General features: G+C 49.0%; 1 pseudogene; it reads left to right on the forward strand.

The window, feature by feature from the left end:
- The window catches only part of LOC135537986 (potassium voltage-gated channel subfamily G member 2-like), an 11323-nt pseudogene extending 6644 nt beyond the window's left edge, over positions 1–4679 (forward strand).
- The last annotated feature ends 10168 nt before the right edge of the window (positions 4680–14847 follow it).

Below are 14847 nucleotides of genomic sequence, written 5' to 3' on the forward strand. Positions count from 1 at the left end.
GACCGGAGCCCCACAGCGTTCCGGGTCATCTTGAACTTCCTGGCGGCCGGGAAGCTCCGCCTCCTGCGGGAGCTGTGCGCGGTGTCACTGCACGATGAGCTGGACTACTGGGGGGTCGACCCCGCCCACATGGAACGCTGCTGCCGTCGGCGCATGTTGACACGTGTCGAGGAGGTACATTGCTTCTGTAAAGTGTTTATCTATTTAACGCTTATTTCACATTTATCTGACTTTTTTTTTCAAGGGGAACCTGGTCTAGAAGACGACTCCATTTATTGGGACATTTATGTGATATTGACTTTATAACTAAGGCTTGACTGTGATTTTGATTGTGATTTTGATTTCGATTTCGATTGTGATTTCGATTGTGATACTGACCGCGATTTTGATTGTGATCTCGATTGCGATCATGACTGCGACTTCGATTGTGATCTTGATTTCGATTTCGATTGTGATCTTAACTGTGATCTTGATTGTGATTTTGAATGTGATCTTGGCTGCGATTTAGGCTGTGCTCTTGATTGTGATCTTGACCGTGCTCTTGACTGTGATTTTGAATGTGATCTTGGCTGCGATTTAGGCTGTGCTCTCGATTGTGTTCTTGACCGTGCTCTTGACTGTGATTTTGATTGAGGTGGCGGAGCGTGAGCGTAAGGAGGAGGACTGGAGACAGCGGAGGATGAAGTTACAGAGGCTTCCCCTGTTGGCTGAGACGGAGACGGGTTACCGCAGGCTGATGAGCAGGTGGAAACAGTTAAACACTGATCTTGGATCAGCTTCCCCTCCTCCAATCCTAACCTTAACCATTACTGGTGAAAATGCTAAACTGACACAAGATCAGCATCTTCACTCAGCACCCAAGTAACAGTGGTCACATGCTCAAAGACTGACCAGGGACACAGAGGGCTTTCTTTCTCTTGTTGTTTGTTGAGGAGACAAACTGAGAAGACGTAACACAGTTACCTATCAGTCGATGCCCTAAGCACTGATCTCGCGAGCATGATCCCAATAGCTGTGTCCTTCCTTCAGAGAACAGTAGTTATATTCATAACTTTACGTTATGTCCTCGTGAATTTCTAAGACAACAGGATCTGGAAACAAGATCTCCAACAAAAAAAGGGTAAAAAAAAATATATATATATGATTTTTCTAACTCTCTTCCACAGGTTGAGAGAGGTGGTGGAGAACCCCCACTCTGGCTTGGCAGGGAAGATGTTTGCCTGCTTCTCTGTGATCATGGTAGCTGTGACAGTCGTCAGCCTCTGTATCAGCACCATGCCTGATCTACGCCAAGAGGAGAGCAAGGTGAGAGGAACATAACCGCTGAGCTAAAAGCCTAGGGGTTAGCTTGGGGGAGCTAATACAAGTCTTGGGGTGCAAGGAACCTACTCAAATATGCAATGTCCTTCTTTCAACCGTTTAGATTGTAAAGATTGCTCCCCATCAATAGTTAACCCAAGCTTTGTTGGGGGGGGAAAGGTACATTTCTAGGCAACTGTAGTTTGTTTCAGTCTCCAGGTCTTTCCCCCATCACAACCACTCTCTCCATCTTCATCTAGATTATTTATTTATCTTTCTTCTCCCCCTCTCGCTCTCTATCTCTCTCTCGCTCTCTCTCTCTCTCTCTCTCTCTCTCTCTCTCTCTCTCTCTCTCTCCCTCTCTCCCTCTCTCTCTCTCTCTCTCTCCCCCTTCCCTCTCTGCCCTCCTCCCTCTCTGCCCTCCCCCCTCTCTGCCCTCCCCCTCTCTGCCCTCCCCCTCTCTGCCATCCTCCCTCTCTGCCCTCCCCCCTCTCTGCCATCCTCCCTCTCTGCCCTCCCCCCACTCTGCCCTCCCCCCTCTCCGTCTCCAGGGCGAGTGTTCCCAGAAGTGCCGTCACATGTTTGTTGTGGAGACGGTGTGCGTAGCCTGGTTCTCCTTGGAGTTCACGCTGCGGTTCCTCCATGCTCGATCCAAACTAGAATTTGGTGGAACAAACATAAGTCATTATCACATGCTACACTTGCTAGGCTAGGCTAGTGTAGCACAACAGTGTTATAATGGGGTTAGCTAGGTTAGTGTAGCACAACAGTGTTATAATGGGGTTAGCTATAGCTAGCTAGGTTAGTGTGGCACATCAGTGCTATAATGGGGTTAGCTATAGCTAGCTAGGTTAGTGTGGCACATCAGTGCTATAATGGGGTTAGCTATAGCTAGCTAGGCTAGTGTAAATCAAATCAAATCAAATTAATTTATATAGCCCTTCGTACATCAGCTGATATCTCAAAGTGCTGTACAGAAACCCAGCCTAAAACCCCAAATAGCAAGCAATGCAGGTGTAGAAGCACGGTGGCTAGGAAAAACTCCCTAGAAAGGCCAAAACCTAGGACAACAGTGTTATAATGGGGTTAGCTATAGCTAGCTAGGTTAGTGTGGCACATCAGTGCTATAATGGGGTTAGCTATAGCTAGCTAGGTTAGTGTAGCACAACAGTGTTATAACGGGGTTAGCTATAGCTAGCTAGGCTAGTGTGGCACAGCAGTGTTATAATGGGGTTGGCTATAGCTAGCTAGGTTAGTGTGGCACAACAGTGTTATAATGGGGTTAGCTATAGCTAGCTAGGTTAGTGTGGCACATCAGTGTTATAATGGGGTTAGCTATAGCTAGCTAGGTTAGTGTGGCACATCAGTGTTATAATGGGGTTAGCTATAGCTAGCTAGGCTAGTGTGGCACAACAGTGTTATAATGGGGTTGGCTATAGCTAACTAGGTTAGTGTGGCACAACAGTGCTATAATGGGGTTAGCTATAGCTAGCTAGGCTAGTGTGGCACAGCAGTGCTATAATGGGGTTAGCTATAGCTAGCTAGGTTAGTGTAGCACAACAGTGTTATAATGGGGTTAGCTATAGCTAGCTAGGCTAGTGTGGCACAGCAGTGCTATAATGGGGTTAGCTATAGCTAGCTAGGTTAGTGTGGCACATCAGTGTTATAATGGGGTTAGCTATAGCTAGCTAGGCTAGTGTGGCACAGCAGTGCTATAATGGGGTTAGCTATAGCTAGCTAGGCTAGTGTGGCACAGCAGTGCTATAATGGGGTTAGCTATAGCTAGCTAGGCTAGTGTGTCACAGCAGTGTTATAATGGGGTTAGCTATAGCTAGCTAGGTTAGTGTGGCACAACAGTGTTATAATGGGGTTAGCTATAGCTAGCTAGGCTAGTGTGGCACAACAGTGTTATAATGGGGTTAGCTATAGCTAGCTAGGTGTCAACCTGTTTCTGGATGTTAACAACCTACCATATTAAGCAACATTGTGTACTTTCACCTCTGTTCCCCAGGTAGGGGGTACCTGGACAAGCTGGGTCTGGTCCTGCGTCTGATGCGTGCATTGCGTATCTTGTACGTGATGCGGCTGGCGCGCCACTCCCTGGGCCTCCAGACCCTGGGCCTGACCATGCAACGCAGCACCCAAGAGTTCAGCCTCCTCCTGCTCTTCATCACTGTCGGCATGGCCCTCTTCTCTCCCATGGTGCACCTGGCCGAGAGCGAGCTGGCGCCCAACGCCGCCACCGCGCCCCAGCACAGCTTCAGCAGCATCCCAGCTTCCTATTGGTGGGCCATCATCTCCATGACGACCGTGGGCTACGGAGACATGGTGCCGAGGAGCATCCCGGGTCAGGTGGTAGCGCTGAGCAGCATCCTGAGTGGAATTCTCATCATGGCTTTTCCTGCTACTTCCATCTTCCACATGTTCTCCAGGAGCTACCAGGAGCTGAAGCTGGAGCACGAGAGGCTGTGGAAGGAGGAGACGGGCGCCGCTCTGGCCGCTGACAACCTGGAGAACAGGAGGGAAAGGGAGGTGGAGAGGGAGGCGGAAGTAGAGTTGAAGGCGGAAGCTGTCGCGGAAACGAACAGCTACTGGCCCAGACGCCGAGACCTTGTGGAGTCTCTGTGCCAGTCCCCAGGCTTTGCTCCCGGCTTGGGGGGGAAAGAGGATGATGGGAGGGATGACAGAGGAACAGCAGGCTATACTCCCGGCTGGGGGGAACAGAGGGATGATGGGAGGGATGACAGAGGAACAGCAGGCTATACTCCCGGCTGGGGGGAACAGAGGGATGATGGGAGGGATGACAGAGGATCAGCAGGCTATACTCCCGGCTGGGGGGAACAGAGGGATGATGGGAGGGATGACAGAGGAACAGCAGGCTATACCCCCCGGCTGGGGGGAACAGAGGGATGATGGGAGGGATGACAGAGGAACAGCAGGCTATACTCCTGGCTGCAGCATTCTGATCTGAAGAAGGATTCCAGACCTGATGCTAACTCCTACATTGTAAAAAGTGGGATGACACTGTTGTTCGTCTGAATTGCTTTTTCTGATTGGTATAATAGAAAATTAGGTTTTTGGTTCGTTCAACTTGTTCTATGCTATTTGTCTGAAATCAAATAACACATTTGAGAGATCAGTTTTCTTCTTTTTTCGATTTTGTCTCATCGCTGCAACTCCCCGACGGGCTCGGGAGAGGCGAAGGTGGAGTCATGCTTCCTCCGAAACATGACCCGTCAAACCACAATTCTTAACACCTGCCCGCTTAACCCAAAATCCATCCGCACCAATGTATCAGAGGAAACACCGTTCAACTGACGTCCAAGGACAGCCTGCAGGCACCCGGCCCACCACAAGGAGTCGCAAGAGTACGATGAGCCAAATAACCCGGACGACACTGGGCCAATTGTGCTCTGTCCTATGGGACTCCTGGCCACGGCCGGTTGCGGCACAGCCCGGTCAGCCTCTAGCACTGCGATGCAGTGCCTAAGACCACTGCGCCACTTGGCCTGTGATTTTTTTTAATTGAATGAAATCGATATTCGCATTAAATAGTGGTGGGTGCAATGTAGCGGTGGCAGCCTATCAGAAGAGATCAGAATATAGCCGTGGCCTAATGGGGGGCGTGGTTTTCAGTTTGTTAATTTTGGCCACCCGTGAGAGTGAATGTCATTCTAGGTAATGTTTTTTAAACGTTTATATGTTCACTGCCTTCACTGAAGCTGAAATGATATCTACATAAGTACTGTGATACTAAAGAGCCTGGAAATATTCCCATTGACAAGAGGGTCACCATTTGGTTACGATATTGTAACCAGTAAATGTGAAAGATTTATATAAAGAACGTGTTTGGGGTCATTATTATATGTTATGGAACCAACTTGTTGTTGTAAATTAGGAAATGTTGTAAATTACGAGGGCTCAATATATTTTTTGCAGATTAGCCATTGAGGACTAGAATAAATACAGCTTCGCCCGTCATTCAAGAAAGCCAACCACCCTCAAAATGTGTACCTCACATTTCCATATCATTACAGTTGTCAACGGTTATGATCACTATGTTAGAGGTACAGTTACCAGATGACATGGCGTTATACCCTGGGTTGTCCTGAACAGAATGAGCCTGTTTGTTGTATTGTTGTATTGTATACACATCTGAATCCATTCCACCAAAATTACCATCTGCTTCTCTGAATTTTTATTGAACATTTATTTAACTAGGCAAAGTCAGTTAGGAACAAATGATTTTTAATGACGGCCTAGGAACAGGGAATAACTGCCTTGTTCAGGGGTAGAACAACAGATCAGCTCGGGGATTTGATCCAGCAACCTTTCAGTTACTGGCCCAACGCTCTAACCACTAGGCTACCTATCGCCCCACTGAAAGCCAAACACTGTAACATCGTATTTTATAATTTAACTAGTCATGTTGGCAATAGAACAAGCTTTGAAATTATGCCCACCTGACCCAGATTCCAAATATAATGAACCGTTTTGTGATTGCGTAAACAACAACAGTAATTGTGTAAAGGCGATGATGCAGGGCTGTGTTCCAAAGAAAACAACTACAAGTTCGCTTGCTCTACTTCCTCAACGGCACAGCTAGCAGACCTCAAAAGCACTTTATAGATGACAACTCTTCTCTGACTCATAAACGTCCATTGAAATGACTTAGGAACTGTGTACACTCTGAAGAGGTGTGTGTCCACTTGGAGACACCAGTTAGACCTCTCACTCAAACCCTTGTCCACTTGGAGACACCAGTTAGACCTCTCACTCAAACCCTTGTCCACTTGGAAACACCAGTTAGACCTCTCACTCAAACCCTTGTCCACTTGGAAACACCAGTTAGACCTCTCACTCAAACCCTTGTCCACTTGGAGACACCAGTTAGACCTCTCACTCAAACCCTTGTCCACTTGGAAACACCAGTTAGACCTCTCACTCAAACCCTTGTCCACTTGGAGACACCAGTTAGACCTCTCACTCAAACCCTTGTCCACATGGAGACACCAGTTAGACCTCTCACTCAAACCCTTGTCCACTTGGAGACACCAGTTAGACCTCTCACTCAAACCCTTGTCCACTTGGAGACACCAGTTAGACCTCTCACTCAAACCCTTGTCCACTTGGAGACACCAGTTAGACCTCTCACTCAAACCCTTGTCCACTTGGAGACACCAGTTAGACCTCTCACTCAAACCCTTGTCCACTTGGAGACACCAGTTAGACCTCTCACTCAAACCCTTGTCCACTTGGAGACACCAGTTAGACCTCTCACTCAAACCCTTGTCCACTTGGAGACACCAGTTAGACCTCTCACTCAAACCCTTGTCCACTTGGAGATACCAGTTAGACCTCTCACTCAAACCCTTGTCCACTTGGAGACACCAGTTAGACCTCTCACTCAAACCCTTGTCCACTTGGAGACACCAGTTAGACCTCTCACTCAAACCCTTGTCCACTTGGAAACACCAGTTAGACCTCTCACTCAAACCCTTGTCCACTTGGAGACACCAGTTAGACCTCTCACTCAAACCCTTGTCCACTTGGAAACACCAGTTAGACCTCTCACTCAAACCCTTGTCCACTTGGAGACACCAGTTACACCTCTCACTCAAACCCTTGTCCACTTGGAGACACCAGTTAGACCTCTCACTCAAACCCTTGTCCACTTGGAGACACCAGTTAGACCTCTCACTCAAACCCTTGTCCACTTGGAGACACCAGTTAGACCTCTCACTCAAACCCTTGTCCACTTGGAAACACCAGTTAGACCTCTCACTCAAACCCTTGTCCACTTGGAGACACCAGTTACACCTCTCACTCAAACCCTTGTCCACTTGGAAACACCAGTTGGACCTCTCACTCAAACCCTTGTCCACTTGGAAACACCAGTTAGACCTCTCACTCAAACCCTTGTCCACTTGGAGACACCAGTTAGACCTCTCACTCAAACCCTTGTCCACTTGGAGACACCAGTTAGACCTCTCACTCAAACCCTTGTCCACTTGGAGACACCAGTTAGACCTCTCACTCAAACCCTTGTCCACTTGGAGACACCAGTTAGACCTCTCACTCAAACCCTTGTCCACTTGGAGACACCAGTTAGACCTCTCACTCAAACCCTTGTCCACTTGGAGACACCAGTTAGACCTCTCACTCAAACCCTTGTCCACTTGGAGACACCAGTTAGACCTCTCACTCAAACCCTTGTCCACTTGGAGACACCAGTTAGACCTCTCACTCAAACCCTTGTCCACTTGGAGACACCAGTTAGACCTCTCACTCAAACCCTTGTCCACTTGGAGACACCAGTTAGACCTCTCACTCAAACCCTTGTCCACTTGGAAACACCAGTTAGACCTCTCACTCATACCCTTGTCCACTTGGAGACACCAGTTAGACCTCTCACTCAAACCCTTGTCCACTTGGAAACACCAGTTAGACCTCTCACTCAAACCCTTGTCCACTTGGAGACACCAGTTACACCTCTCACTCAAACCCTTGTCCACTTGGAGACACCAGTTAGACCTCTCACTCAAACCCTTGTCCACTTGGAGACACCAGTTAGACCTCTCACTCAAACCCTTGTCCACTTGGAGACACCAGTTAGACCTCTCACTCAAACCCTTGTCCACTTGGAAACACCAGTTAGACCTCTCACTCAAACCCTTGTCCACTTGGAGACACCAGTTACACCTCTCACTCAAACCCTTGTCCACTTGGAGACACCAGTTAGACCTCTCACTCAAACCCTTGTCCACATGGAGACACCAGTTAGACCTCTCACTCAAACCCTTGTCCACTTGGAGACACCAGTTAGACCTCTCACTCAAACCCTTGTCCACTTGGAGACACCAGTTAGACCTCTCACTCAAACCCTTGTCCACTTGGAGACACCAGTTAGACCTCTCACTCAAACCCTTGTCCACTTGGAGACACCAGTTAGACCTCTCACTCAAACCCTTGTCCACTTGGAGACACCAGTTAGACCTCTCACTCAAACCCTTGTCCCCTTGGAGACACCAGTTAGACCTCTCAATCAAACCCTTGTCCACTTGGAGACACCAGTTAGACCTCTCACTCAAACCCTTGTCCACTTGGAGACACCAGTTAGACCTCTCACTCAAACCCTTGTCCACTTGGAGACACCAGTTAGACCTCTCACTCAAACCCTTGTCCACTTGGAAACACCAGTTAGACCTCTCACTCAAACCCTTGTCCACTTGGAGACACCAGTTAGACCTCTCACTCAAACCCTTGTCCACTTGGAGACACCAGTTAGACCTCTCACTCAAACCCTTGTCCACTTGGAGACACCAGTTAGACCTCTCACTCAAACCCTTGTCCACTTGGAAACACCAGTTAGACCTCTCACTCAAACCCTTGTCCACTTGGAGACACCAGTTAGACCTCTCACTCAAACCCTTGTCCACTTGGAGACACCAGTTAGACCTCTCACACAAACCCTTGTCCACTTGGAGACACCAGTTAGACCTCTCACTCAAACCCTTGTCCACTTGGAGACACCAGTTAGACCTCTCACTCAAACCCTTGTCCACTTGGAGACACCAGTTAGACCTCTCACTCAAACCCTTGTCCACTTGGAGACACCAGTTAGACCTCTCACTCAAACCCTTGTCCACTTGGAGACACCAGTTAGACCTCTCACTCAAACCCTTGTCAACTTGGAGACACCAGTTAGACCTCTCACTCAAACCCTTGTCCACTTGGAGACACCAGTTAGACCTCTCACTCAAACCCTTGTCCACTTGGAGACACCAGTTAGACCTCTCACTCAAACCCTTGTCCACTTGGAGACACCAGTTAGACCTCTCACTCAAACCCTTGTCCACTTGGAGACACCAGTTAGACCTCTCACTCAAACCCTTGTCCACTTGGAGACACCAGTTAGACCTCTCACTCAAACCCTTGTCCACTTGGAGACACCAGTTAGACCTCTCACTCAAACCCTTGTCCACTTGGAGACACCAGTTAGACCTCTCACTCAAACCCTTGTCCACTTGGAGACACCAGTTAGACCTCTCACTCAAACCCTTGTCCACTTGGAGACACCAGTTAGACCTCTCACTCAAACCCTTGTCCACTTGGAGACACCAGTTAGACCTCTCACTCAAACCCTTGTCCACTTGGAGACACCAGTTAGACCTCTCACTCAAACCCTTGTCCACTTGGAGACACGAGTTAGACCTCTCACTCAAACCCTTGTCCACTTGGAGACACCAGTTAGACCTCTAACTCAAACCCTTGTCCACTTGGAGACACCAGTTAGACCTCTCACTCAAACCCTTGTCCACACGGAGACACCAGTTAGACCTCTCACTCAAACCCTTGGCCACTTGGAGACACCAGTTAGACCTCTCACTCAAACCCTTGTCCACTTGGAGACACCAGTTAGACCTCTCACTCAAACCCTTGTCCACTTGGAGACACCAGTTAGACCTCTCACTCAAACCCTTGTCCACTTGGAAACACCAGTTAGACCTCTCACTCAAACCCTTGTCCACTTGGAGACACCAGTTAGACCTCTCACTCAAACCCTTGTCCACTTGGAGACACCAGTTAGACCTCTCACTCAAACCCTTGTCCACATGGAGACACCAGTTAGACCTCTCACTCAAACCCTTGTCCACTTGGAGACACCAGTTAGACCTCTCACTCAAACCCTTGTCCACTTGGAGACACCAGTTAGACCTCTCACTCAAACCCTTGTCCACATGGAGACACCAGTTAGACCTCTCACTCAAACCCTTGTCCACTTGGAGACACCAGTTAGACCTCTCACTCAAACCCTTGTCCACTTGGAGACACCAGTTAGACCTCTCACTCAAACCCTTGTCCACTTGGAGACACCAGTTAGACCTCTCACTCAAACCCTTGTCCACTTGGAGACACCAGTTAGACCTCTCACTCAAACCCTTGTCCACTTGGAGACACCAGTTAGACCTCTCACTCAAACCCTGGTCCACTTGGAGACACCAGTTAGACCTCTCACTCAAACCCTTGTCCACTTGGAGACACCAGTTAGACCTCTCACTCAAACCCTTGTCCACTTGGAAACACCAGTTAGACCTCTCACTCATACCCTTGTCCACTTGGAGACACCAGTTAGACCTCTCACTCAAACCCTTGTCCACTTGGAAACACCAGTTAGACCTCTCACTCAAACCCTTGTCCACTTGGAGACACCAGTTACACCTCTCACTCAAACCCTTGTCCACTTGGAGACACCAGTTAGACCTCTCACTCAAACCCTTGTCCACTTGGAGACACCAGTTAGACCTCTCACTCAAACCCTTGTCCACTTGGAGACACCAGTTAGACCTCTCACTCAAACCCTTGTCCACTTGGAAACACCAGTTAGACCTCTCACTCAAACCCTTGTCCACTTGGAGACACCAGTTACACCTCTCACTCAAACCCTTGTCCACTTGGAGACACCAGTTAGACCTCTCACTCAAACCCTTGTCCACATGGAGACACCAGTTAGACCTCTCACTCAAACCCTTGTCCACTTGGAGACACCAGTTAGACCTCTCACTCAAACCCTTGTCCACTTGGAGACACCAGTTAGACCTCTCACTCAAACCCTTGTCCACTTGGAGACACCAGTTAGACCTCTCACTCAAACCCTTGTCCACTTGGAGACACCAGTTAGACCTCTCACTCAAACCCTTGTCCACTTGGAGACACCAGTTAGACCTCTCACTCAAACCCTTGTCCCCTTGGAGACACCAGTTAGACCTCTCACTCAAACCCTTGTCCACTTGGAGACACCAGTTAGACCTCTCACTCAAACCCTTGTCCACTTGGAGACACCAGTTAGACCTCTCACTCAAACCCTTGTCCACTTGGAGACACCAGTTAGACCTCTCACTCAAACCCTTGTCCACTTGGAAACACCAGTTAGACCTCTCACTCAAACCCTTGTCCACTTGGAGACACCAGTTAGACCTCTCACTCAAACCCTTGTCCACTTGGAGACACCAGTTAGACCTCTCACTCAAACCCTTGTCCACTTGGAGACACCAGTTAGACCTCTCACTCAAACCCTTGTCCACTTGGAAACACCAGTTAGACCTCTCACTCAAACCCTTGTCCACTTGGAGACACCAGTTAGACCTCTCACTCAAACCCTTGTCCACTTGGAGACACCAGTTAGACCTCTCACACAAACCCTTGTCCACTTGGAGACACCAGTTAGACCTCTCACTCAAACCCTTGTCCACTTGGAGACACCAGTTAGACCTCTCACTCAAACCCTTGTCCACTTGGAGACACCAGTTAGACCTCTCACTCAAACCCTTGTCCACTTGGAGACACCAGTTAGACCTCTCACTCAAACCCTTGTCCACTTGGAGACACCAGTTAGACCTCTCACTCAAACCCTTGTCAACTTGGAGACACCAGTTAGACCTCTCACTCAAACCCTTGTCCACTTGGAGACACCAGTTAGACCTCTCACTCAAACCCTTGTCCACTTGGAGACACCAGTTAGACCTCTCACTCAAACCCTTGTCCACTTGGAGACACCAGTTAGACCTCTCACTCAAACCCTTGTCCACTTGGAGACACCAGTTAGACCTCTCACTCAAACCCTTGTCCACTTGGAGACACCAGTTAGACCTCTCACTCAAACCCTTGTCCACTTGGAGACACCAGTTAGACCTCTCACTCAAACCCTTGTCCACTTGGAGACACCAGTTAGACCTCTCACTCAAACCCTTGTCCACTTGGAGACACCAGTTAGACCTCTCACTCAAACCCTTGTCCACTTGGAGACACCAGTTAGACCTCTCACTCAAACCCTTGTCCACTTGGAGACACCAGTTAGACCTCTCACTCAAACCCTTGTCCACTTGGAGACACCAGTTAGACCTCTCACTCAAACCCTTGTCCACTTGGAGACACCAGTTAGACCTCTCACTCAAACCCTTGTCCACTTGGAGACACCAGTTAGACCTCTCACTCAAACCCTTGTCCCCTTGGAGACACCAGTTAGACCTCTCACTCAAACCCTTGTCCACTTGGAGACACCAGTTAGACCTCTCACTCAAACCCTTGTCCACTTGGAGACACCAGTTAGACCTCTCACTCAAACCCTTGTCCACTTGGAGACACCAGTTAGACCTCTCACTCAAACCCTTGTCCACTTGGAAACACCAGTTAGACCTCTCACTCAAACCCTTGTCCACTTGGAGACACCAGTTAGACCTCTCACTCAAACCCTTGTCCACTTGGAGACACCAGTTAGACCTCTCACTCAAACCCTTGTCCACTTGGAGACACCAGTTAGACCTCTCACTCAAACCCTTGTCCACTTGGAAACACCAGTTAGACCTCTCACTCAAACCCTTGTCCACTTGGAGACACCAGTTAGACCTCTCACTCAAACCCTTGTCCACTTGGAGACACCAGTTAGACCTCTCACACAAACCCTTGTCCACTTGGAGACACCAGTTAGACCTCTCACTCAAACCCTTGTCCACTTGGAGACACCAGTTAGACCTCTCACTCAAACCCTTGTCCACTTGGAGACACCAGTTAGACCTCTCACTCAAACCCTTGTCCACTTGGAGACACCAGTTAGACCTCTCACTCAAACCCTTGTCCACTTGGAGACACCAGTTAGACCTCTCACTCAAACCCTTGTCAACTTGGAGACACCAGTTAGACCTCTCACTCAAACCCTTGTCCACTTGGAGACACCAGTTAGACCTCTCACTCAAACCCTTGTCCACTTGGAGACACCAGTTAGACCTCTCACTCAAACCCTTGTCCACTTGGAGACACCAGTTAGACCTCTCACTCAAACCCTTGTCCACTTGGAGACACCAGTTAGACCTCTCACTCAAACCCTTGTCCACTTGGAGACACCAGTTAGACCTCTCACTCAAACCCTTGTCCACTTGGAGACACCAGTTAGACCTCTCACTCAAACCCTTGTCCACTTGGAGACACCAGTTAGACCTCTCACTCAAACCCTTGTCCACTTGGAGACACCAGTTAGACCTCTCACTCAAACCCTTGTCCACTTGGAGACACCAGTTAGACCTCTCACTCAAACCCTTGTCCACTTGGAGACACCAGTTAGACCTCTCACTCAAACCCTTGTCCACTTGGAGACACCAGTTAGACCTCTCACTCAAACCCTTGTCCACTTGGAGACACCAGTTAGACCTCTCACTCAAACCCTTGTCCACTTGGAGACACCAGTTAGACCTCTAACTCAAACCCTTGTCCACTTGGAGACACCAGTTAGACCTCTCACTCAAACCCTTGTCCACACGGAGACACCAGTTAGACCTCTCACTCAAACCCTTGGCCACTTGGAGACACCAGTTAGACCTCTCACTCAAACCCTTGTCCACTTGGAGACACCAGTTAGACCTCTCACTCAAACCCTTGTCCACTTGGAGACACCAGTTAGACCTCTCACTCAAACCCTTGTCCACTTGGAAACACCAGTTAGACCTCTCACTCAAACCCTTGTCCACTTGGAGACACCAGTTAGACCTCTCACTCAAACCCTTGTCCACTTGGAGACACCAGTTAGACCTCTCACTCAAACCCTTGTCCACATGGAGACACCAGTTAGACCTCTCACTCAAACCCTTGTCCACTTGGAGACACCAGTTAGACCTCTCACTCAAACCCTTGTCCACTTGGAGACACCAGTTAGACCTCTCACTCAAACCCTTGTCCACATGGAGACACCAGTTAGACCTCTCACTCAAACCCTTGTCCACTTGGAGACACCAGTTAGACCTCTCACTCAAACCCTTGTCCACTTGGAGACACCAGTTAGACCTCTCACTCAAACCCTTGTCCACTTGGAGACACCAGTTAGACCTCTCACTCAAACCCTTGTCCACTTGGAGACACCAGTTAGACCTCTCACTCAAACCCTTGTCCACTTGGAGACACCAGTTAGACCTCTCACTCAAACCCTTGTCCACTTGGAGACACCAGTTAGACCTCTCACTCAAACCCTTGTCCACTTGGAGACACCAGTTAGACCTCTCACTCAAACCCTTGTCCACTTGGAGACACCAGTTAGACCTCTCACTCAAACCCTTGTCCACTTGGAAACACCAGTTAGACCTCTCACTCAAACCCTTGTCCACTTGGAGACACCAGTTAGACCTCTCACTCAAACCCTTGTCCACTTGGAGACACCAGTTAGACCTCTCACTCAAACCCTTGTCCACTTGGAGACACCAGTTAGACCTCTCACTCAAACCCTTGTCCACTTGGAAACACCAGTTAGACCTCTCACTCAAACCCTTGTCCACTTGGAGACACCAGTTAGACCTCTCACTCAAACCCTTGTCCACTTGGAGACACCAGTTAGACCTCTCACTCAAACCCTTGTCCACATGGAGACACCAGTTAGACCTCTCACTCAAACCCTTGTCCACTTGGAGACACCAGTTAGACCTCTCACTCAAACCCTTGTCCACTTGGAGACACCAGTTAGACCTCTCACTCAAACCCTTGTCCACTTGGAGACACCAGTTAGAC

This window comes from Oncorhynchus masou, unplaced genomic scaffold, assembly GCF_036934945.1.
Source record: "Oncorhynchus masou masou isolate Uvic2021 unplaced genomic scaffold, UVic_Omas_1.1 unplaced_scaffold_881, whole genome shotgun sequence".
Lineage (NCBI taxonomy): Eukaryota > Metazoa > Chordata > Actinopteri > Salmoniformes > Salmonidae > Oncorhynchus > Oncorhynchus masou.